Source organism: Podarcis pityusensis (genome assembly GCF_964106645.2).
Source record: "Podarcis pityusensis genome assembly, chromosome: 1".
NCBI classification, from domain to species: Eukaryota; Metazoa; Chordata; class Lepidosauria; order Squamata; family Lacertidae; genus Podarcis; species Podarcis pityusensis.
The window spans coordinates 73,198,114-73,221,137 of NC_138028.1; the positions used below are offsets into that span (position 1 = coordinate 73,198,114).

A 23,024-nucleotide genomic window follows, 5' to 3' on the forward strand; every position below is an offset into this window, starting at 1 on the left:
GGTTGGAAGTGCTTACGAAGCAAGGGCAACTGACACCCAAACCGGAGGGGATTGGGTTGGGGAGACGAACAGGCGGTCTGGTCTCTCACTTCGATGGGAATTTGCAACAGTACCCCAACTTTAGAGCAGATGTAATGTGTGCACTGCAACTGCTGAACAAAGACTTTAGAGATGAGCAAGAGAAGGTGGGATTCATCATGTCCCATTTGCATGGAGATGCTAAAGCATGGCTGCGCAATTTGTGGAGAGATAAGGATCCGGCGCTCCAAAATGCGGATGCCTTTATTAAAGCGATGGATGGGTGCTTTTTATCAAGCATTGACGTGGATCTTGCTCGGCAGGAGATACATGGACTGAAGCAAGGGAGGGCCAGCGTAAGGCAGTACCATGCCCGCTTTTTCGCTTTGGTCAGTGCCCTGGAATGGGACAGAGATTCGGCTCCTGTAAGAGACCTGTTTTGGGAGGGATTGCACGGCTCGGTTAAAGATGAAATTGCGAGGGGGGAGAGACCCCGGACCACGCAGGAGATCGTTCAGAGGGCGCTGGCGGTGGGGGTGCGGCTGGAAGGACGTCCGTGGAGCAGGGACGAAGGGCGTGGAGGGCGCGAACCAGCCAGGGGCTCCTCCTTCCTTCCCAGAGAAGCAGCGCGTGCGCAATCCACGCCTCCGCCAGGAGGAGGAGCGGAACCTATGGAGGTTGGAGGTGCAAGGGCTCAGTCAGCAGCCAGAGCCCTAGCACCGGCAGCAGTGAAAGCGAAGCCTCCTAGAGGGAACAGGAAGTGTTACATCTGCGATGATCCACAGCATATGGCGAAAGAGTGTCCCCAGAGGCTCCACAAGCACACTGCAGCCTCAGCAATGGTAACTGCAGCAACGCAGCAAGGACAACCACAGCAGGGAAACGAAGGAGTCTGGTTGGCGGAAGAGGCACTGGGGCCCAGCCAGACGTGTCAGTGAAGCAGTCCCCAGAGATTTTACAGCCCATGGACCCCCTCCCGCCCAAACCGGTAGTGAAGCTCACCGCGTCGCTCCAGCTGCCCAATGGAATCACCATGGACGTGCCAATCACCATTGACTCCGGAAGCAATGCGGACTTTATAGGGCAGGACTTTGTCGACCGGCACGCTATACAGTTGCTGCCTGCCACGCTGCCCCTGCAGGTTGTCACGGTGGATGGCAGGGAGCTGCTAGGGGGGCAAGTGGTGAAGCAGACGCCACCAATGGTGATGCGACTTGGGAATCACAGGGAAATCATCAGCTTCAATGTCACTCAACTATCGGACACGCCCATTGTATTGGGCATGAGTTGGCTGGACAAGCACAGCCCGACGCTGGCTTGGTACCAGAGGCAGCTGACCTTCGGCTCTTCCTTTTGCGCTGAACACTGCATCGTGCCCAGGCAGGAAGGAGGGGAAGAGGAGTCACAGCTGCAGCTAGGCACGCTGCAAGCGGTTCCCCACAAGTACGCAGAATTTTTGGAGGTTTTCTGCGAGAAAGAGGCAGACAGGCTACCCCCCCACAGACCATATGACTGCAAAATTGACCTGCTGCCGGGGGCGGCGCTACCCAAAGGGAAGCTGTATTCCATGTCTGAGGACGAACTGCAGGAACTCAAAGAGTTCATAGATCATAATTTGGAGCGCGGTTTCATCCGAGAGTCCAAGGCAGCGGGGGGCAGTCCGGTATTCTTTGTTAAGAAGCGGGACACGCCCCAAAAAAGACTTGTAGTGGACTTTCGCATCTTGAACAGTGTGACCAAGCCATCGGACTTCCCCATGCCCTGAATCGACGACCTCCTCGCAAAGGTACGGAAGGGCAGAGTGTTCACCAAGTTGGACCTGCGAGGGGCATACAACCTCATTCGCATGCGGGAGGGAGATGAGTGGAAGACAGCCATGTTCACGCCCCTGGGCACCTACGAATATAGAGTTATGCCTTTTGGATTGCAAAATGGCTCCCACGTTTTTCAAGCTTTCATGCATCACGTGTTGGCGGGGCTCCTCTACAAGACGTGCGTCTGTTTCTTGGATGACATCCTGATCTTTTCGGAATCGCAGCAGGAGCATGACAGACACGTCAAGGAAGTGCTGAGCAGGCTACAGCAACATAGGCTTTACGCCAAGCTGGAGAAGTGCCAATTCGACGTGACCGAGGTGGATTTCCTGGGCTACAAGTTGTCTGATAAAGGGCTCGCCATGGACAGCGCCAAGGTCCGAGCAGTGTTGGATTGGAAAAGCCCACGCAACCGGAAGGAGGTCCAACGGTTTGTCGGCTTCGCGAACTTCTATCGCAAGTTTATCAAAGGCTTTGCGATGCAGACAGCGGCCATCACGGACACGCTCAGCTCCAAGAAAAAGAAGTTCATCTGGACAGAGCAGGCGGAGCAGTCCTTTCAGGCACTCAAGCGTCTCTTCGCGTCGGAAGAGCAGCTGCTTCATGTCAACCCCAGCAGGCCGATGAGGGTGGAGACAGACGCTTCGGACAGAGCCGTGGGAGCAGTCCTGCTGCAGAAAGACCCGCAGGGGGTTTGGAGGCCGGGAGCGTTTTACTCAAGGAAGCTCAGCAAGTCCGAACAGAACTACACCATCTGGGACAGGGAGTTGCTGGCCATTCATGCAGCGTTCAAAGCGTGGAGGCACTTCCTGATCGGCGCCAAGCACAAGGTGCAGGTCTGCACGGACCACAAGAATCTAGAGCACTGGCGCACGGCACAGTTCCTGAACCAGAGGCAGATACGTTGGGCTGAGTTCTTTGCGAATTTCGACTTCCGAATAGAGTATGTCCCGGGGGACACCAACATCATGGCGGATGCTCTCTCCCGTAAGCCACAGTATCTGGAGGAGGCAACGCCAGCGGCCGCCATGCACATCTTCGCACCGACAGTGTGGGCGTGCGCGGCGGCAACAGTTGACCTGGATGCGGTGCGACGAGCGTTGCAGGATGACTCCTTCGCGCAAGCAAAGATGGCAGAGGTGCACAGGGGCACGGCAGCGACCGACGAGTTCCAGCTGCGAGATGGTTTGCTCATCCGTAAAGGGGCCATCTACGTGCCGGGAGACGAACTTCGCGCCAAGGTACTGCAGCAGCTGCACGACGCGCCCACTGCCGGGCACTTTGGCAAGGAGAAGACGGTGGAATTAGTAGCCAGAGACTTCTGGTGGCCCGGAATGAGAGGGGAAGTCGCAGACTACGTGGCGAGGTGTGACACCTGCCAGAGGTCCAAACCAGTGCACAGACCGCCGGCCGGACTGCTGGAACCGCTGCAAACTCCGTTCGAGCCATGGGAGAGAGTGGCCCTGGACTTTGTCACGGATCTGCCCAGCTCGAGGGGCAAGACGGCTGTGCTGGTGGTGGTGGATTTGTTCTCCAAGATGGCACATTTCATTCCGTGTGCGAAGGTGGCCACGGCGGAACAAACCGCCAAACTGTTCATAGACCACGTGTTCAAGGTTCACGGTCTGCCGCGGTCTATTCTGTCCGACCGAGGGCGACAGTTCATCTCAAACTTCTGGCAGAGGCTGATGGGCTTCCTGAACGTCAAGATCAACCTGGCGTCGGCTAGACACCCGCAGACCAACGGGCAAGCGGAGCGGGTCAATGCCATCATGCAGCAGTACCTGAGATGTTATGCGAATCAACAGCCTGCGACGTGGGTGGATTACCTGCCTCTCGCCGAGTTCGCCTACAACAACACGAAGCACGTGTCCACGGGGGTCACGCCGTTCTTCGCCAACAACGGGAGGCACCCTAGAACCTTCCCGGGACTGGAAAGAATGGGGGAGGGGGAGCCGCAGACAGCAGATGCGTTCGCGTCGGAGTTGCAGGAGGTCCACGATCAGCTGCGGCGGCACCTGGAGCTGGCTAAACACGCATACAAGGTACAAGCGGACAAACACAGAAGGGTTGGCGAAGAGATCCATGTGGGAGACTGGGTCTGGTTAGCAGCCCACGCAGTGCCGGCCAGGTCGTTGGCGAAGAAGAAACTAGGGCATAAACAACTGGGGCCCTACCAAGTCGAAGAACAGGTCAACCCGGTGGCTTTCAGGCTGGCTCTTCCGGAGGGTTCCAGAATGCATCCGGTGTTCCACAGATCGGTGCTCACTCCCTACAAGGCACCTCACAGGTTTCAGGAACCAGGAACGGCACCGGGTCCGCTCCGAGAGAGAACCGGGCAAGGGGGAGTGGCACAGGAGGAGCGCATCAACGAAGTCACGGAGATTTTGGACTCCAGATGGGGGGAAGAGGGGGTAGAATACCTTCTCGCCAAGGAGGGCACCCCGGCCAGTGCCAACAGCTGGGTGCCGGGCTACGCTTTAGACGAACCTCTGCTCAAAGAAGAGTTTCATGCCCTCTTCCCACATAGGCCAATGCCAGCAGACTTTTTCGACGACTGGCTTTTCACGCCCACGCTTTCAGCCAGCACGTTCCGGGGGTTCGACTCGGACGAGGAACCGACACGAGACGCCCGTTCCCCAGAGGGGTCACCCTCGGGATCTGCTTCAGAACCCTCGTATTGGTGGGATGATCGACCAGAGGAGCAGTTCTGCAGAAGGTGGCTGGAGGGTCCAGGACGAGCAACGTCTCCAGAAGGCAACGAGGGAGAGACGGACATGGACGTTTTCGGGGACGACCCGGGTTTCGAGCACGGTGGCACAGAGATGGAAGCGGAGGTGACCGTCGTCAACGAGAGCAGGGAGGAAGAACCGGAAGACTTCGGATGGCGGCCCGCCACGGGAAGCGAACTGTATCCGACATTCGTCCCCCTGACACGGCAGCACCCAGATCCCGCACCGGAAGGAGGGGAGGGGGGAAGAGGGGGCTTCGAGGGGGGGATGGATGTCAGGGGTTCAGGAGCAGAGGCAAGGGCAAGGGAGGAAACAGAGAGCGAGGGAGAGGAGGCAGAAGAAAAGATGAGTGATGACGACGACCCGAGATCTCCGAGTCTTTCCAGTGAATCAGAAGATTCACAGAAAGGAGCACCAGTGGCCAGGGCAAGGGGGGAGCCTAGGGGGACACCCCAGGAAGATAGAGCCAGAGGGGACTCAGAGGGGAGCAGTTGGAAATCAGGACCAGCGTCACCGCCAGAGAGCAGGGAAGAGGAAGGGCGCCAGGGATCAAGCGCTGGCAGCTCACAACAGGGGGGAGGGCACGAGTCAGGAGTGGCCACACCTCCATCGGGGAGCGAAGAAACGGTCAGACGGAAGGTGGAAGGTTGGGCGCGCGTGCCAAGTTCAAATGCACAGGAAGGTGGGGCAGTAGGCAGCCCGGAAAGGGAGCCAGGTCCTAAAGCCCGCCGAAAGGAGGGAGAAGAGTCAGGGGGGTCAGCGTCAGAGGAATCCCGGAAGGAAGAGACCCCGGGGGGCAGAGGGACCCAGAGAAGAACAGTCAGGCGGAAAAGGTGGAGCAAGGCTAGGATATTAAGTTGGTGTACAAGGGGCGGAGACTCAGATGGAGCTTCGCCGATCTAACCATGAGACGTAGAGTTGCACGCAGCAGCTTGAGAATGGAAACTGTAACTCAATAAAGACTTTTATTTAATGATCGCTGGCTAGCGTGATCCTCTGTGAGCTAGGATCTGGAAGCAGCTCTGACAGTATTATATTATTTTTTTTTTAAAAGGGTTTAATAAGCTTCAGCGCTTGTGTTTATTTATAACAGCATTTTTCTTCAGAGAGTGTAGGAGCTGAAGAAAGCCCCTTAGTACCCTCCTTTTTCAGAAACATTTTCAAGAACCAAAATCTTTATTCTGAACACACACACACTACTGAACACATACAAGAGTATTCTAGCATCCTCAGTTAACTCCTGCAGTATGCAGCACTAGTCATACTCAGACCCACTGAAATCAAAGTCCATTTATTTCAGTGGATCTGTTCTGAGTACTGTAAGATATCACCCATGATGCATATGGGCTGTAACCCATATGGCTTCCAATTTTCCCTTCAGAGTATTGAGTCTTTCATATTGCCTTTCCGTGACTGAAGAAAACAAGTACCTTGCCTGAGACACCCTCTTTGAAGACTGGTTCACATATTCCTTTCCTTTGACCCTTGAACTGGTCTTGACCAGAGATGCCAGGCCCTGGGGTTGAGGATGAATTCCTGAGGTGGCTAGGCTTTGTAAATGCTTTCACAAAGAGTTAACAGAAGCTTTAATTCTCATCATCTATTAACTCAAAAGCGGGATATCTATTAAGCCTTGCAAATATGTACTACTCGAGCAATATACTCTGACAGTTAATCACCCTAAACCAAGAATTCAAATTAATGATCTATTTGAGTACTCGTTTTTGCTGTTGCTTGTGAGAAGCCCGGTTCATCTCAGGTGTTAGAAAGACTTTCTCTTACAGTTCAGATGGATGCCAAGGTCACAAGGATTCCCAAAGTGTGTCACAATTCAAGGTTTCTGATGCCTCTAAAGATCATTACACCAATTTAATCACCACACAGCTTTTGAAATGTCATGGAGCTCAGCACCTCCTTGGAAAAACTATAGTTCTGAAGTTATTTATAAAGCCATCATGCTTTGTTGGAATGCAGTGGTTGACAACTCTATAAAAGTTGCTAAATCAGTTAAATGCCAGAACAAGACTTCTTTGAGGAGGCCTACCCTAGAAATCTGATTCTTGACCGTCTCTTTTTTATTTATAGGCGACTAAGGGAAAGTAACAACTCTGATACACACATATAAAACTGAAGTCATCCTTGTCTGAGCTACACCAGTTACGAGGATGGTAACCCTATTGACCACAGCACTGCCTCTAGGCCAACAAATAAGCTAATGGGTTTTATAGCCAAATAAATATGAGTTCTCTAGTGAGACATCAATTTTCCTACAATTTCAAGGAAATATTATTGCCTCCTCTACTATTTCATTAATGCTTTAAACAAAATATAAAATCCAGACGTTCCTAAAGTTTCAGGGCTGACACACTCATTCAAATCCCTGATGACATGAGCCCCATAGCACTATCAGGACCAGGTTTGGCTTGTCAGGCAAGGGTGCAAGAGGAGGATGAAGAAACAGAAGGAGGGCACGAATTGTGAGACTGCCTCTTTCCGTCCTGACTTCAGCCACTTTGGAAGGGAGAAAAGAGATGCCACCTCCCATCTTCTTGCAGAGCAGAGAGCCCCAGTGGAGGCTCAAAGGAGCAGCTGAGTTGAGAGGCAGAACAGAAGGTGGCAGCAACTGAACAGGAACCCAAAAAAGAGGGCACAGTCTTGTCACCTAGAACCAGGTACCGCCTGGAGAAGACCTACCCATCCCAATGGAGTGCACTTTTGCAATCCAAACATTCTTGCAAGTCATGCCTCATATTTAAAGGCTTGACAGGATGTGGAAACTTGTTGGGACATCTTCATGGCTTCCTTCAAGCTTTGAGCCTCTTGTCCTGCTCTTGAACTCTTGAAATCTGACTCCTGCACTTGTACCATTATTTGCCTGGGTGAAGACGTATTTCTTACTTACAAGTAACAGCCTCTTCTTGTGTGTTTTGGGGTAGGAACTAGGTCACCTACATGGAAGAAGCTTTCTTGCTTACATGAATGGTAAAAGTCACTCATGGGTTACTGTTTGTCTGTGTTCTCTCTAGATATATGTGTGGGTGTGCGTATAAGAAAAAAATATGACGTGTTGGTACTTCTATATTGTGCCCTGGGTACTAGCAGAAAATGGCTGCCATTGGTAGCAAAAACTAAATTTGTTTTAATTCCAGCTGTTATAACCTGGATCAGAACACTGTGACTAACTGAACATTTGGCCACAACTTAGTGATTTATTCACTTTACTACATGATAAAACATAATTATAAATTAAAGCCTCTGGAAAGATGCAAACGCATAAAAAATCAGTTCCTTGTTGCAAACATAGAACACAGCTGACGCAAGAAACAACTGCAGTCCTAACAACATATATTTAGAAAATATTGAAATATGTGCTTAGGATGGGCTGTAAATCATGTAAAGTACAAGATGAGGGGTCACTTTAAAATGAAATGGAAAGCAATATGGAAAATGTCTGAAAGCAATAATCACTAAACAGAAATAACTTAATTTGGTGAAATTACACTGAGTGATATCCAACATTACTTAAGTCTACTCTGAGTGTAATTAATGTTGACTATCTCCAAAATGGTTAGGCGTAATCTACATTTTCCATTAAAAATGAGAGGGACATAAATCACATCATCCAGGAAATGCTATCATAATTAATCAGATCCTTAATGGGTTAACAAAAGGCCTGGCATTTGAAAATATTATTCCGAATTCTGTTCACAGTAAAAGAGCCAGGAGAAGAAAAGGCTTCTTTTGCAGAAGACATACATACTGCGAGGAATATCTGGCAAACAAAACTGTGTTGTACAAATGTATGTGTACTATGTTCCTGTAATGCAGACAACTCTATATTTAGACTTGCCAAGGTGAGTCAAACTCATTCCCAAAGGAAAATACTGCATGCAATGGAAGTAAAACGAAACATGAAAAGTGAAAATGACAGCAAGCAATCTGTCAAGCGAGACATTAGATGAAACCTGGTGAAGACTGGCCTTGTAAATATGCACATTTCCCAGTTAAAGGAAGCCACGGCTGTATGCATGAGTGTGTGTAAAATTTCTACACTGCCCTTCATCCAAAGATCACAGGGCTGCTGCCAAAACCTAGAGTTCTAGCTGTCCTCTTTCATACTGGACAGTCTGGTTATTACCAGTGCAGCCCAGGATGGTGCCCTCATTTCCTCTATGGTAAACTGAATGGCTCAGACGTGGGGAGGTTCTGAGGTGACTGGCAGGTAGTGTTTCTTTGTTTGTGTGTTTTAATAAATGGGCAAGCAGAGCTGTTGCACTGTGCAGATTGAAGGCCCAAATGTTCATTGGAACTTATGGAATATGATGACTTAACACTGCCTTCAGCTTCCAGGGACAATGAAGAAAATAGGGTGCCATTATGGGCACCCTATTTTAATACGTTTGTGCTTATTTGTGTAGGAAGATAAGCAAGTTCTAAGGCAAACAGCTATACTGTAATTTATATGCTTCAGTTTTGAGTTAGGACTTCAGAAAATGTGGAAGATAAAAGACACATCTCTTGACTGTAAAATTAGTTGTATGTTTTCTTGTTTGGGATACTAAACACTTATGAAGAAAGTCCTCAAAAAGGAAAGGGGGGGGTGAAACAGCTGCAATTCTGTGTCCATAAATCAAAAGAGGAAATTTTATACACAGAGGATTTGAAACAGGAATGGGATTAAACCAGGGAGCAGATGATGGAAACTTCTGCAGTTTAGAAATAAGCAAAGAGTAGCTGCCAGCCACACAGTGGTATTCGAGCTATGCTGTGATCAGCACTTGAAAGAGGTCGTCAGCCAACAGGAAACATGCTCTAAAATTATAGCTAAGAGCCTGAGATGCTCTGGCACCTTAACATATTGTACTAACATGACCCGGACTGGGCACTTACTTCTGAAAAGTTGCCACCCATTGCCAAGCAGATGTATGTTTGCTTCAAGCAAAATTATTAGCTGTTCCATATTTATGCCATCCTGTTTGGAGGAGTGGAAGAGGTGCTGAATCTGGAAGATTTAATTTCACATCCTTTCTTGGCTATGAAGTTCACTGCGTACAAATGGGAAATACGCGGCCACTCGGAAATTTAACTCATAATGGGTTGGATCCAGGTGGGCCATTCAATGATCAGACGCGCTTCTATTCATGGAACACACAGAGATCTGTTCGGGGCTCCCTCCCTACTGGAAGAAATGGTAGGTGGTCTTCCCTAGTTCCTTGTTCCTCCTGCAGGCCTACCCCCACCCAGAAGCACACACTGCTGCTCCAGAGGCCCCAACCCTTGTAAGCACCTTTTCCGAGGCAACTTTGGATTCAGTCCAGTGTTTCTGTCATAGTTTCAATGTGAGGGCTTTCGTGGCTCTCCAGGTAATGGCCGTAATCACAAGCCTATCAAATAATTAAGGGTATAATTTTTACAGGAGCACCATACTCCAAGCCGCTCAACTGAATTCCTGCATTCAGATCGGAGGAGGACATTAGCTAATGCCCTTTGCATTTAACTGTATCCATTTTCCTCCCTAATTTAAAAGTATATCTGGGTGTAAAATCTCAGAATGAGATAATTACTGCTCTTGGCCTTTGATTTGGAGAGAATTAGGACATGCATTCATATGCCCTGTCTATTTCTAAGTTTATGATGGATTTTTCACCCAGAAAAAAATTCTTTAAAAGGCTAAATTAATAGATGCAAAAAGCATTCACTGTTTTTAGCAGGAGTCCTTGCAGAGACAGAATATGTGAAATGCCTGTGAAAGTTACTCCATTTCTTTAACTGCAGTTCTACCCTTTCCTCCATCCCTCTATTTAAAAGAGTACATTCGTAGATAGTTTTAATCACCCGGCAACACAATCCTGAGCATTATTTGAATGCCATGACTCGGTGCTGGTTTTGGCCACTGAAGATCATGATCCAGCTCATTCAGCACTGCCATATAACAGAATAATTTCAGGTGGCATTTCACAGCCTACCACAAACATAGAAGGATTCAACAGCTCATCTACTTCACCTTTTTCTAAAACAGACTAGCTAAGAACTAAATCATCTGTGATAGGTGCTTGTTCAATTTCCCCCGCCCCTTGACTTTCCAAAGATTTCCATGGCTTCCCCTGTCAGCTCATTCCATTGCTGGGCTGCTCCTAAAAAGTTGTTCAGGCTGTTTAACCTAAATCTTGTAGAAGTCATGGAGGTGGGAGGAATGCATGAAAGCACAAATCAGTGACATCCATGGGAACTTGGAAAGCTGTGTTTATTGTGATGTGTACGTTTTGTTCAGCGTTACAGAATATTTCTCAATATCCAATGTGTGATCACATATAAATTGAACCTAATTTAGAACTCTTTGATGAACAGAGATATCACCTATATCCATGAATTGTAGGTGGCTAATAGAATGGGCCTTTTGCCTCACCTTTCCCAAAGTTTGCTTCATTCACTTTTTATTGTTTTGTTTTTTACTTCACCTAAAGGAATCATAGGAAAGAAAACCCCTTTGGTTAAATACTGGACCTTGCAACCATAGATCTGGAAGCACAAGAAGCTTTAATATTAAACAGTAGGGGTTTGTGTGGGCCCCAAGATTCACCTTATATCTGCTTTAAAAAACCCCAACTGTTCTTGATTCTGAGTTGCTCTATGCTATCTGCCTGCTTCAATCTATAATTCAGGTTTCAGGTTTTTCTGCTCCCTCTCACCCAAATTAATACAACTCCAAGGCTTCAATCCATCTTAATCTGTCCTGATTATTGCATGTTCTAGATGCACAAATCCCACTAAGGTTCAATTGAGCTTATTCCTAGGTTAGTGTGCACAGGGGACTGATTCTTAAGGAATTAATTTGAGGCCACTAGGCAGTGGGAAGCTGCAGAAAGCAGAGCAATCTATTTTCATATTTTAAATGATTTTATTTATTTATTTACTATTTCTGTTTTACAGGTAAAATCATAAGGAAAAGCATGCAGTATTTTTCCTAAGCACTTGGTTAAAAATAAAATAAAGCCTACTCTCACATTCTGCCCTTACAGCAGAATCACTGCGATAATTAACAGGATTTCTAAAATGCTACAGAACAATTTTAATTTCATTAATAATGTATTGGTCTTGACATTATTTGATTTTATAGCCCTCTTCCATCAAATAAAAGAGCAACCTTCTAATCCGTACAGCAAGCTTGGCTAAATATCCACTGAATGGACACCTTTCCTTCAGCAGGTTCAGAGTCAGCCGACTGAGGAGAGGCCAAGAAGAGAAAAGGGTTATTAGCCTCAAACTCTGCTTATGGGCTTCCTGATGCACCTGGCTGCCATTGTAGGAAGGCGGCTACTAGACAAGATGAACCTTTGGCCTGATGCAGTTTGGTCGCTCTTTTATTCAGAGGGACTCTCCCCCCACCCCCAAACCTTTGCTTATTTCTGGTTTGTTGAATGTGATTCTAGTAGCCTCATGACTCCAAGAACCCATGCAAGCTTTGAGCGTCCTGGAAGACAGTACTTTCAAGAAATGTTTGGGTTTTAAACCATCACAGGAAATGTTGACTCCCATGACAAAAGCTTGACAGGACATCCCGGTATCAGCATGAACAGGCTTGCTAATAATGTTGTTCTTTTCTCTTTAGGATTAATTTTGATGCAGTATGGAAATCTAACCTGAGCCAATTCTCCAGGCTTTCTCAAGAAGAGAAATGTCAACATCCAGTGCCAACTAAATAATGAGAGGTCATATTAATACCTTCCCTCCCGATTTTCACTCTCCAAAGAAACCTAGGGAGGAGATCTCCTGCAGGGATCTATAAGCCTGTCTCTAATATACCTAGTGCAACTGGGATTCTTGAATCTGCCTATTAATCAAAATGCTGTTTCTCTGCACAGCAGGTTCAATAGCCTGGGCTGAACCTTTATGCCAACTCTAAAATCTAGAAATTACACCATACTTTTCTTCAGACAAGAGTATCGAAATAAGAAAAAGATTTTATGTGTATCACACTTTTCAACATATCATGCCCACATTATACAGTAGAGCCCTGTATAAAACCCTTATTTAGAAAGGTCCCAAATTGCGTTTATATTTTGGTGTTCCCCATTGTTCCATATGCCGTTCAAGGGAGACATTTCTAAGGTTTACTGTGCAGTTTCTAAAATCATAGACAGTACTTACAACTTGCAGATGCCAATATTTCCTGACTGTGAAAAAAATATTAGGATACTTCATGAAAAAATATACATATAGTACCTGGATAACTGAAGCCAGTCACAGGTCTGGACGGCAAATATAGGAGCAAACCCAAAATTCTCAAGTAATCACCAGTTTAGGGTTGAATCATTCAATGGAGAGCTAGAAGGCAGAAACTATCTGCTTGGCAATTCTATCTTTAACAATGCTTTCCACCCATTTTCCTGGAATAGATGTTAAGCTAGCCTACCTGTAATTTCCAGGAAACCCCACCTTTAGAAAAAACTGGTATTACATCAACCACTTACCAGTCCTCATGTATGGAGGGTGATCTTAGGGACAAGTTAGAAGACCAGCAATCTCATATTTGAGCCCTGTGAGGTGCCCTTTCATACCCAACTACTGTTTGTTGATTTTTATGTTGTCAATAAGGTTTAGAACTTAATTGTGTGTCACCACTATTTATCTAAGCTCCTCGCTTGTTTGTGGAAGTTAGTTCAGGCCCTGGGATCTGCCTCATGTCTTTTGTTGTGAAGACAGGTGCAAAGAATTCATTCAGCTACTCTGCAATCTCCTCATTCTCCCTTAGCACTTTTAACGCCCTTGTCATCCAAATGCCCAAATGCCTCCCTAGCTGGTCTTCTGCTACTAATGTATTTAAAGATCTGGTTGTTGTTGGTCTTCAGGTTTTTAGCAACGTGCTCCTCAAATTCTTTTTTAGCATCCCTTATTGTCTCCTTGCTTCTTCTTTTTTTGCCGAAGTTTGTATTCCTTTTTGTCTTTTGGACAAGACTTTCATTTTTTTTAGGAAGCCTTCTTGCCTCTAATAGCTTTACTTTGCTTGTTAACCACACTGTCATTGTCTTGGCCCTGGAGGTACATTCCTTGATCTGTGACATATCTTCTAGCTGAGCTTCTAATATTTTAGTTTTAGACAACTCCAAGCATTTTTTGAGAGATTTGACCCTCTTGACTTTCAAAGCCACAATATGATGATGATGATGCACAATGTCATTGGTGTTCAGAGTGTTTTACAGTTTATATAACTCTGTTATATCTAGATCTATAGCACATAAAGGTAACTGTAAAGGTACCCCTGACCGTGCTAACAGTCCAAATGTTGGCCAAGGGGACGGGTTACAAAGAAAATAAGAGAGAGAGAGAGAGAAGCAAAAGTAACAGGAGACAAGTAAGTAAGTATAGATACATATTTAGGTTTAATTTCGGTTGGGGGTAAGAATTAGGGTCTTAAGTCAAAGGCATCAAGGAAAAAGTGGGATATGAGAAGTAATATGAAGGGAAGGAAAAAGAGGTGGAACCATGCAAATATTTCAAGAAGTTCCAGGCATAGGGGTAAGCAAGAGACATTGTTTCATTCTGTCCTTTATGCAACTGTCCTCTGTAGCAAAAAAAATAATCCACAAATGGTTTCCCCTCATTAACTTTGGAACTCATTTTCAGAGATCTTAATAGTAATAGCACTCCATAATCAATCATAGCAACAGAGTAGACTTGAATATTTGGATCATCTTTTTTATCCATCCTTATGCTCTGATGTTCTCATTTAATTTTTTTTAAAATACAGGTGGATAGATATAGATATGGATTTAAAGAAAAGGGATATGCATATCAGCTGCAGTCAAGAACCGGACCTCAGGCACATCTAAATATAATGAGTAAAGCCTACTTCAGAGATTGCTTTACAATCTATTTCACCTTGTTCCTCTTCCCCTTGAAAATGGGTGCAGAGGTCACACAGGTATTCCAACTCTAAATGCAGAATTATGTCACAATCACACTGTATTTCCTCAGTATTCAAGTATTCGGTGAGTTTTATGGGCTTCTGCCCCCACTGAAAAATTAATATGGGAGACAAAGCTGAAATACAACTGTGTTCTGAATGTGCTCACCGAAATGCATTCTGATATCATTCCCCCCCCCCCCCGCAAATTAAAATTATAATATAACATAGCTTCCAATATCAATTATCAGATAACAATGCACATACAAGAAAATAACACATAAATGAACCATATGAAAACACGGAGCTGGAAATCAATCAAATAAATCAGATCAGCAATATGCAACACCCCATCCAAATCCCAGTCACCTAATTCAACCAAGTGTATTGCGTGCATTACTTCTTCCAGTTAAGCAATAATTGTCTTTAATTATCATTTTGGGAGATTCAGTTTTCATTCCAGAGCTGAGAGAACACATGTGAAATGTCCAGTTTTTGCCTACAGTCCATTAAAGGGTGTCAGACCATGAAGAAATCCATTGGCTTTGCTTTCCCTTTGGCCAGTTTCATATCAGTTTTTCTGCCATGGCAACAATCCAGATTCTATGAAGCCATGCTTCAAACGTCAAAGTTTCTGCTAATTTCCAGCTTTTAGCTATCCATTGCCTAGCTGTCAAGAATAAAAATGATACTAGTGAACACAGTAAGTTCTCATTTTCCTACTCCCAGATGTTAAGGATTGCCAGCTGCGGGGAGAAGAGTACTGCAATTTCTTTAAAAATCAAAGCTCAGTAAGATATTATTTTAGGGTAACTCTAATGCATATGTATATATGACCTTCTTACTCCACATATTCTTCAGAAATTGTATCCTTCCAAATCAAAAATATATGCCAATGATTGGCACATGCCCTTGCTGATATCTAATATCTAACTGTCCCCTTCATAAACACTAGTGGCAACTGAGCTGAAATTCAAGATTTATATATAGACCTTTTGGTCTGATTGCAACATGATGTATGGCTTTAAGACTGTGCTAAGTATTCTTGTCCCTCTCCCCGATGAAAATTGGTTCAGAGGTCAAGAGGATATATTATCTCAACACAGAGAACGGGGTCTTGACCTGAACATACATATCAAACTTCATTCCAATAATTCAATATTCAATTGCACTGATACAAACAAGCGACACCAACCAAATCTAAATCACATTCATAGTCTGAGCTTGAATATGGAAGATAAATATAGGAGATAAACATTTAGGAAATAGAGTGATTCTGTCCAGATTGGTCCTTGCTGCTTACATTGTCCATCAGTTGTATTTGGGAAATGTCCTCATTCTCTGGCAAACACCTTACAGCAATGCACCTAGCAGTGAGATTCATCAAAAGAGACACTAATTCGTTGGTGATGTTCTATCCTGAGATGCATCAAAGCCCACAGGATGAACCATAGGCAATGTGAATTTTACAAGCCCTGTCACGAGAGCCAGTGCATAATATAATGCCATTGCTTGTGACAGGAATGCTCTCATCCCCTCTAATCCCACACGGCACCACCCTGAATACAGAGTTATGGGTTGGTAGAAATGGCCATTCTGGTAACAGTGGTTGAATGAGTACAAAAATGGAAACATCAGCATGCCCATAAAAAAATAAAAGGAGACACTACAAGGCTTTCACAAAACGCAAAAAAACAAAAGGCTACACAACAAGGATATAGTTACAAGGCTCTCATTAGGACTCTCTTAATATACAAGCAGGCCTCCAGAGACACATTTTAGATTTCTATCTGCTGAGTGCACCATTTTTTTCTGTGAGGCAAGCAAGAAGAGAGAAACACCCAGAGCAGTTTAGCTCTGGATGCTAAACTCCTACATCTTTAATTCATTAGGGAATTAAGCACATTAATTGGGTCTGGTGTAACCAGGCCCTAAGAAACTTCCTGAATGCCAATGTTAAGTAGCTCTTGACCATGCAGACCCCACTGCTATTATAGGAAAGACAGTAGAGCCACCAATGAGGGACACATTAGAGCTGGGAGTCCAAGAATACCATTGCCTTAGTGCCTAATTCCTGCTCTCCTGTTACCAAAGGACTAAAGCAGTCAAGCTGCCAAGGAGGAAAGGGCATTCTGTCCATTTTCAATCTTCCCAACAGTGGAACCTTTTCACTATGAATCCCACACTATAAAATATAACACAACTACATTTTATTATATACGAAGATACTTCCACAGGGAAAAATGAGCAGAGGCAAATACCTTCAACAGGGACAGTACCACTTTGGGGGCAAATCACACCTGAGCCTGCAAAAATGCCCTGCGATTTTTATTTTCAATTTTAGGGGAAATGGTTTGTAAAGGGTTTTCGGCGGCGGGGTTATGCACATACAGTGGTACCTCAGGTTACATACGCTTCAGGTTACATATGCTTCAGGTTACAGACTCCGCTAACCCAGAAATAGTGCTTCAGGTTAAGAACTTTGCTTCAGGATGAGAACAGAAATCGTGCTCCAACGGCGCAGCAGCGGCAGGAAGCCCCATTAGCTAAAGTGGTGCTTCAGGTTAAAAACAGTTTCAGGTTAAGTACGGACCTCCGGAATGAATTAAGTACTTAACCTGAGGTACCACTGTATATGCAGAGTACACAGCAGTTTATTGTGTCTATGGGGGAGGGGGTAAAGCCCAGAGAAAGACGACTCTTTAGTTATAGCTGTAAATACCAATTTGTGAATGAAAACTCCACTCCCTTGCATAGGCAGGCAAAGATGGACCACAGAAATGCTTATGGTTTTAGTTTTGCACTACAACCCTAAGGCATCAGAAGTCAGGGGGTGGGTAAGAGGAGAGCATTCCTGCTGGAGCTTTTCATTACATGGATAATGAATGTGTGTGTTAGCACATGTTAGCAGGAGAGTAGGCTGCTCTTGTATGGGTGCACTGAGCTGATCATGATTGGTCATGAATTCACAGTGCATATGATGAGTTAGAAGGGACAGGCTTGTAGGATGGAAAGTGTTTGAGATGACTATATTTATAGTAAACCAAGCTTGCAGTTTGCTTTTATCAAACCAGGCAAAGAGCTCTTCAAGGTGGAGATCTTTTTAGTGCTGCAAGAAAACAACATTTATACAAGTGTTGAGACACAAAAGGGGAGAGTAATTAAAATACAGTGTTGAAATGATAAAAAGTACATTTGTGCACAACTCAACTGCCTACCACAGCACACATCATATCTATAAAGGTGATGAGTTCAAGGGTGCAATTGATACTAGCCAAATCACATGCCTGAACTCCCTAGGATAGAGTAGCTGGCATGTTTTTAAACAGACCAGTCCATTGACCTGGATGGTAGGATTGTGTCAGATGTATTAAGTCTCCCGTACTTTGAAAACTAGCTTGATAGTGACTTGTAGCAAAGTTCTGAGTGTTAAATTATTTGGCAGATATAAGCTGACTCATGATTCAAGCCGTGTTAAGACAATTCTGTTCCTCCAGATTCCTCTTTCCTAAAATAGGGTTCCAGGGGCAAATGACATTTTAAAATGTGTTAGATGATTGTCAAAAATTAGCTGGCTATCATTGGTTTCAATTCTGTATGCAGTTGCCCCAATGTCCAGCCAATTTCCTTGCATCTAGTGCAATTGTAACACTGTGCAGAAAAAATAAATGCAAATCAAACACATTAAGTCATTTGAAAGCTAATTCCAAGTGCCAGCAACCAAAACTTAATATCATAGTCCTCACTGTTAAGTGATTCATCTGTGTTCCAAAATACTGTTCCTTGTGTCTATCTGCCTTGATTAACTGCTTGAAAAGTACATTTATAGGCCAGGAAGGCGAGAGATGGGAGCCCTGCTATAGGGCAAAACAGTGACAACACAGATTTTCAGACAGCCTGCTCAATCTTGTCAGTTTCAACGCAGTCTCTTAGAAGCTCATCTTTACAATATGATGATGACCCAAGCCTTTTATACCATCTGCCTCTCACACTGCTCAAAACGAGTCTTTAACCAATGTGTAAGATATATGAGTTGCCTTAGATTTAAAAAGCAGGCTTCTATATACAGTAATGAAATTTCTCACATGCTGTAAAAAAGAAACTAGCCTTCATGGTCCAAAGATGATGAAGGAAACATAGCAAACCAAACAGTGCAATGAGAATCAAGACCTGCCTGCTATGTGCATTGCACACATTTTTAAATGGTGCTTCACATAGCTTAAAAAAAATGCTGCAACATCAACCAGGATTATAGTGTTTTTACTTTTCATGAAAACCCAAAACAAGCATTTACCTAGCTTCTGCGTTGTTCCAAGTTTGAAAATGAAACCACAGTGCTTTCCCAATGATGATTTCACAATGAAAAATTCAAACATTGATCACGTGATGATACTTAATCTGGTTTCTCCACTTCGGAGCTGCCTTGTTAAAAGAGGAAACAAGCCCCTTGAGAGGAGGGGGAAGACTGCTCATTTATCAGTCTGTACTACCGTGCATCCCCTGACCTATTTTATTACTAAAAATAGCCCTTCTTAGGTCACTACTGCAAATTGAATTCTGCTGCTTCATTGCCCACTGCAGTCTCACTGAGCTGCCCGCACACACAGCATGAAGAAGGTTAACCCATCTGTTGCCATCTGCGTCTGGTCCTTCAGGAAAGGTGAGAAATTTGAAGCACATTACCTGATATACTTAGTTTGGGTGTGCATGCACATTTAAAATATTTGTGAAATTGTGGGCTGCGTGTGATGTGCTTGTTGGAGATTCTTGCTTTATTTCATTTTCACCCCACATTTTAAATTGAAAGGATTGTCAAAGCAGTGTGCGCAATTTAACAAAATACAATAAAATGACTAGTCTAAGACCACTGAAATAACTGATTTCAGTCAAAACAAAACAACACACAGTGTAAAATAACAGGAAAAGGTTTTGAAATGTCCCTAACAGCAATTAACCAGGCCCTATGAAGTCACTACAACAGAAAAATGTCCCTCCAAGCCCCTTAAAAACCAAGACAACAGTAGACTTTGAAAACTCAAATTGGCAGAGGAATTCCACGATGAAGGGACCACTACTGAGTGGCACGGAGCTCAGGTTTTAAGACTCCAAGGAGCTGCAATCAAGCCCATGAAAATTCCTGGAGGACAAGGGGAAGGATGCGAGCTGGGAAAGAGGAGGAAACTGTTAACATCAAGCCATTCGCTGTCACTTCATCAGTCCAAATCCCTCTTGGAAAAATCATGCTGTCCTTCCAGGCTGGGGAGAGCAGAAATGGAAACCCCTGCAGCCTGGAAGCTGAGATTGTCCACATTGCCCTTCCCATCCTGCAGCACCATCTTTGAACATTTTGAGGTGCCATAGAGTCTTCAGACAACAACTCCTAAAAGGACATGCTCAGAGAATCTCCTCGGGCTCCGTTGAAGGTGGTACACAATCTGGGCAAGAGCCTCAAAAGAAACCACCTGGAGAAAGTTCAGTCTTTGCTGAAATGTTGTAGTAGAGTCCCTAGAGTACCCATGGATATCTATGGCTAGAAGAAGCTGCCCAGTTTCTTTCAGAAAAAAGAAAGCATGTCATCAAAAGGGGAGGGGGGCAAATCAGGCCACGGATTTGCATAAAATTTGTATGTACTGATTTATGTACAATTTTGTATGTACAAAATTGTACATACAATCTATGGATATCAGGCAAGCACTGACAATGAGGTGCTTTTATGTTGTAAGCCAGCAGATGAAGGGTGGTATACACATTATTACTATTATTATTATTATTAAAAAAATTCCTTCCAGTAGCACCTTAGAGACCAACTAAGTTTGTTATTGGTATGAGCTTTCATGTGCATGCACACTTCTTCAGATACCAATCACAAACTTAGTTGGTCTCTAAGGTCTACTGGAAGGATTTTTTTTATTTTGTTTCGACTACGGCAGACGAACACGGCTACCTACCTATTATTATTATTATTATTATTATTATTATTATTATTATTATTCTTCAGGGGCAGGCAGTACAGTCCTATGCATGTCTCCTCAGAAGAAAACCCTATTCAGTTCAACAGGGCTTATTCCCAGGTAAATGAGTATAGGATTTCAGCCTTAAAATAGAGGGAATTCTAAACGTCTAAGGGAAATTACATTCACCTGAGTATTGTGAGCTGAGCAAATTCACTTTTCAAAGTAGTTAATTACTAACTTCAGAAATATCACAAGGGAAGATCTCTCTATGGAATTGCGGTGGGAATTGTAGGTACATTTCCAGGTCTGACGTAAACCACTGTGGATCTCCCTGATTCTCTTAGCAATGTGTCGAAAAGCAAGCCATTTTAAGAATCATTGTGTCAAGGAAATGTTATTAAATGGAGTACCAAAACTTTTTTTTTTTTTTTTTTTTTTTTTGATACTTAATTGTCAATCAGACACTGCAGAAACTAGCCGGAATTTTCCAGAAACAGCCTTCTAAAAAGTTGATATTTTCATGCAGCTGCCATATTCAGTGTTACATATTTGCATTATAGCAGCATTCATTGGCCAATCACAATGGGGCACTACTCTATACCTTTCCTGAAGAGATTACTATGTGAAAGACAAGATAACAACAGGTGAGTAGAAAAAAGCAGTACAACTCCACATCAAACAAGAAATAACTAAGAGAACCAACCTGAAGATGGTTCAAATATGGGAAGGATGGATTTGCAGTACAATTTTCTTTCCAATGACTAGTACAGAAACAGTACTAGTTTCTGTTGGCAACCCAAGTTGGCAACCCAATGGAACACACACACATCTGGAAAAAACCCACCAGCTCTCATTTGTGTACATTTTTCCACTTCTGTTCTTAAAATGACTATGGGATCAAATTGTTCATTAATTGTGAAAACAGCTGGAAAAGTACAAGTGTAAGTTAAACCAGTCACTGACCTTTGTTTCAAGGTCCTCATGAAGCCGGAATGCCCATGGCATGAAAACCACACAATAAATCTACCATTACACATCAAACCTGTGCAAATGCCTTTAAATGGTCTTCATATTAGTATGAAAGAATATTTTAACCTTCAGCTAAGTTCCACTTGGCAGATGATTAATATCTGGATTCACCCAAAGTGACCCTGGGCTGCAAAGTCAAAAGGTGTTGGGGGGGAGATATTGCTTAATGTAAGAATAAGGTCACTTAAGACTTCAGTGGTGTTGTTTATTTTGCCAAAAAAAAATAAAAATTGGTGGATGTCTTAAGGGGAAATGAGCAATCTGCTCTTCTTGATTTTAGGCCAGCAATATACTGAGTGCCTTGCCATGTGGAAGGTAGCTCAGGTCACCATGTGTCAGCTGTGTTTTTCACAGCTTGTACATTAAGCTTTGTGGTTTATGGAGACAGGAATCCAACTGTGAGAAGGTACTGCTTTATCAGGAAAACATTACGAAGTCTTGAGAAAAAGGAGAAAAAGAAGTTAAGATTAAGGATCTCAGACGCTTCAACACCACTTTCTATTGCATTCTGCCTTCTGGGGTATCACCAAGTGTTGCCCACATAATTGTAGGTTTTGGGGGTTTTTAAACATAGTGGAATAACTGACATCCCAGCAACAGAAATAGAAAGGCCTAGCAAAATTGCTACCTGTGGATCAGCAATTTACAGGTACTCCCATTTCCCAAGGTATGTATGATTATGTCTGTCTTTCATAAATATGTTTAAAAGCATTCTTTTGAACAGCACAAGGCCTGAACAGGAAGCACTTAATAACTCTGTAGCCATCTGGGTTATGAAACAGCCCACTCTACTAAGCCATAACTAAATTGTCTGTTAAAACCAATTAAGATAAAAGCTCTTTGAATATCTCAATGGCTGTGATTTTCTGTTAAGTCAAAAATAAGATTTCTCCCCCAGCCTTCTCAGTCCTAGAATACAGCAGCCTTACCTTACATGCCACAAGTGACCAACATCCCCTGAATGAGCCGGTTTTAACATCTGAAACATAGCAGCATGGATCCAGACTAATCTTGTCAAAAGATACTGAGTTACAAATGAATACAAAATGCCAACAAACAAGTTAAACCAGAGGCCTCACTTTGCTTAACCAATAGGGAAGGCTAGTTATTGTGAATCCCCTCAGGGGGAAATAATCTTCTTCACATCCCCCCCCCCAAATATATAATGAACAAACTTTGTGAAAAACTGGTGCCCACAGTCCACAGCTTCTACATCTCTATTCTCTATCCTGACCATTTTAAATTCTGGCCAATCCTCAGAGAACAACAGTCTTACCTCATGTGCCACAAGTGACCAACATCCCCTTTAATACTGGGTAGGTTGAATAAGCTGGTTCTTGTTCTTGTTTTTATTATGTACTTTGTGGTTTTATTCTGTATATTATGCTATGAACCGCCCTGAGATCTTCAGATGAAGGGCGGTATAATAATAATAATGCATAAAATCTTTCCCGTGGCTGCTTCAGACTTTTACTTATGAGTAATACATGCCAGTTCAAAAGATTTATGTGATCCTCTTTCCTCTTATTTTAAAAAAGACTACATTTCTGAAACAACACAGTAGCAATAATAA

At 44.0% G+C, this 23,024-nt stretch overlaps 1 protein-coding gene and 1 long non-coding RNA gene across 6 annotated transcripts in view; one reads left to right on the forward strand and one right to left on the reverse strand.

Moving 5' to 3' along the window:
• Window positions 1–23,024, reverse strand: part of SERGEF (secretion regulating guanine nucleotide exchange factor) — a 107,052-nt gene that overhangs the window by 13,248 nt on the left and 70,780 nt on the right. The gene's annotated exons all lie outside the window — the stretch shown is intronic.
• Window positions 11,501–14,298, forward strand: LOC308474170. The gene is made up of 2 exons (XR_013984534.1): window positions 11,501–12,629; window positions 14,038–14,298. It is a non-coding gene; the product is annotated as an uncharacterized lncRNA (long non-coding RNA).